At 41.7% G+C, this 1,416-nt stretch overlaps 9 non-coding genes across 9 annotated transcripts; all 9 read left to right on the top strand.

Moving 5' to 3' along the window:
- Nucleotides 1-92: 92 nt before the first annotated feature.
- On the top strand, nt 93-165 carry trnav-aac. The gene has a single exon. It is a non-coding gene; the product is annotated as a tRNA-Val (tRNA).
- A 67-nt stretch (nt 166-232) lies between these two features.
- On the top strand, nt 233-305 carry trnag-acc. The gene has a single exon. It is a non-coding gene; the product is annotated as a tRNA-Gly (tRNA).
- Nucleotides 306-519: 214 nt separating this feature from the next.
- trnav-aac lies at nt 520-592 on the top strand. Its single transcript has one exon. It is a non-coding gene; the product is annotated as a tRNA-Val (tRNA).
- Nucleotides 593-661: 69 nt separating this feature from the next.
- Nucleotides 662-734, top strand: trnav-cac. The gene has a single exon. It is a non-coding gene; the product is annotated as a tRNA-Val (tRNA).
- A 24-nt stretch (nt 735-758) lies between these two features.
- On the top strand, nt 759-831 carry trnav-uac. Its single transcript has one exon. It is a non-coding gene; the product is annotated as a tRNA-Val (tRNA).
- Nucleotides 832-898: 67 nt separating this feature from the next.
- Nucleotides 899-971, top strand: trnav-aac. Its single transcript has one exon. It is a non-coding gene; the product is annotated as a tRNA-Val (tRNA).
- A 67-nt stretch (nt 972-1,038) lies between these two features.
- On the top strand, nt 1,039-1,111 carry trnav-aac. Its single transcript has one exon. It is a non-coding gene; the product is annotated as a tRNA-Val (tRNA).
- A 67-nt stretch (nt 1,112-1,178) lies between these two features.
- trnad-guc lies at nt 1,179-1,251 on the top strand. Its single transcript has one exon. It is a non-coding gene; the product is annotated as a tRNA-Asp (tRNA).
- An 82-nt stretch (nt 1,252-1,333) lies between these two features.
- On the top strand, nt 1,334-1,406 carry trnav-aac. Its single transcript has one exon. It is a non-coding gene; the product is annotated as a tRNA-Val (tRNA).
- The last annotated feature ends 10 nt before the right edge of the window (nt 1,407-1,416 follow it).

Here is a 1,416-nt window from a genome sequence, read left to right as displayed (position 1 = left end):
CCCGGTACGAGCCCGGGCGGAAACATTTTTGACATTAACATTAATTTCATATGTTAGTTTTATCAGTCTAGTAATGCCCTTTGTTCTTGACGGTTTCCGTAGTGTAGTGGTTATCACGTTCGCCTAACACGCGAAAGGTCCCCGGTTCGAGCCCGGGCGGAAACATTTTTGACATTAACATTAATTTCATATGTTAGTTTTATCAGTCTAGTAACGCTTACTGTTCTTAACAGTTTCCGTAGTGTAGTGGTTATCACGTTCGCCTACCACGCGAAAGGCCCCCAGTTCGAGCCCGGGCGGAAACAATTTTTTTATATTAACATTAATTTTATACGTTAGTTTCATAAGTCAAGTGCTGCTTACTGTTTGCAATAGTTTCCGTAGTGTAGTGGTTATCACGTTCGCCTAACACGCGAAAGTTCCCCGGTCCTAGACCGGGCGGAAACAGGTTTTTTTTTATATTAACATTAATTTCATACATTAGTTTCATAAGCCAAGTGCTGCTTACTGTTTGCAAAAGTTTCCGTAGTGTAGTGGTTAATACGTTCGCCTAACACGCGAAAGGTACCCGGTTCGAGCCCGGGCGGAAACAATTTTTAATATTAAAATGCATTTCCATAATGTTTAAATTATTAGCCAATTGATTGTAAATATATTATCGGTTTCCGTAGTGCAGTGGTTATCACGTTCGCCTCACACGCGAATGATCCCCGGTTCGAGCCCAGGCGGGAACATTTTTTACATAATAATATTCAACAGTTCCCGTAGTGTAGTGGTTATCACGTTTGCTTTACACGCGAAAGGTCCCCGGTTCGAGCCCGGGCGGAAACATTTTTGACATTAACATTAATTTCATATGTTAGTTTTATCAGTCTAGTAATGCTTACTGTTCTTAACGGTTTCCGTAGTGTAGTGGTTATCACGTTCGCCTAACACGCGAAAGGTCCCCGGTTCGAACCCGGGCGGAAACATTTTTGACATTAACATTAATTTCATATGTTAGTTTTATCAGTCTAGTAATGCCCTTTGTTCTTGACGGTTTCCGTAGTGTAGTGGTTATCACGTTCGCCTAACACGCGAAAGGTCCCCGGTTCGAGCCCGGGCGGAAACATATTTGACATTAACATTAATTTCATATATTAGTTTTATCAGTCTAGTAATGCTTACTGTTCCTAACGGTTTCCGTAGTGTAGTGGTTATCACGTTCGAGTGTCACGCTAAAGGTCCCCGGTTCGAGTCCGGGCGGAAACATTTTTGACATTAACATTTTTGACATTAATATTAGTTTTATATGTTAGTGTTATATGCCAAGTGATGCTGATTTTTAATGACAGTTTCCGTAGTGTAGTGGTTATCACGTTCGCCTAACACGCGAAAGGTCCCCGGTTCGAGCCCGGGCGGAAACAGTTTTTTTTT

This window comes from Ciona intestinalis, unplaced genomic scaffold, assembly GCF_000224145.3.
Source record: "Ciona intestinalis unplaced genomic scaffold, KH HT000625.1, whole genome shotgun sequence".
NCBI lineage: Eukaryota > Metazoa > Chordata > Ascidiacea > Phlebobranchia > Cionidae > Ciona > Ciona intestinalis.
The sequence above is the reverse complement of the archived record's forward strand: the minus strand, read 5'-3'. Positions and strand labels throughout refer to the sequence as shown.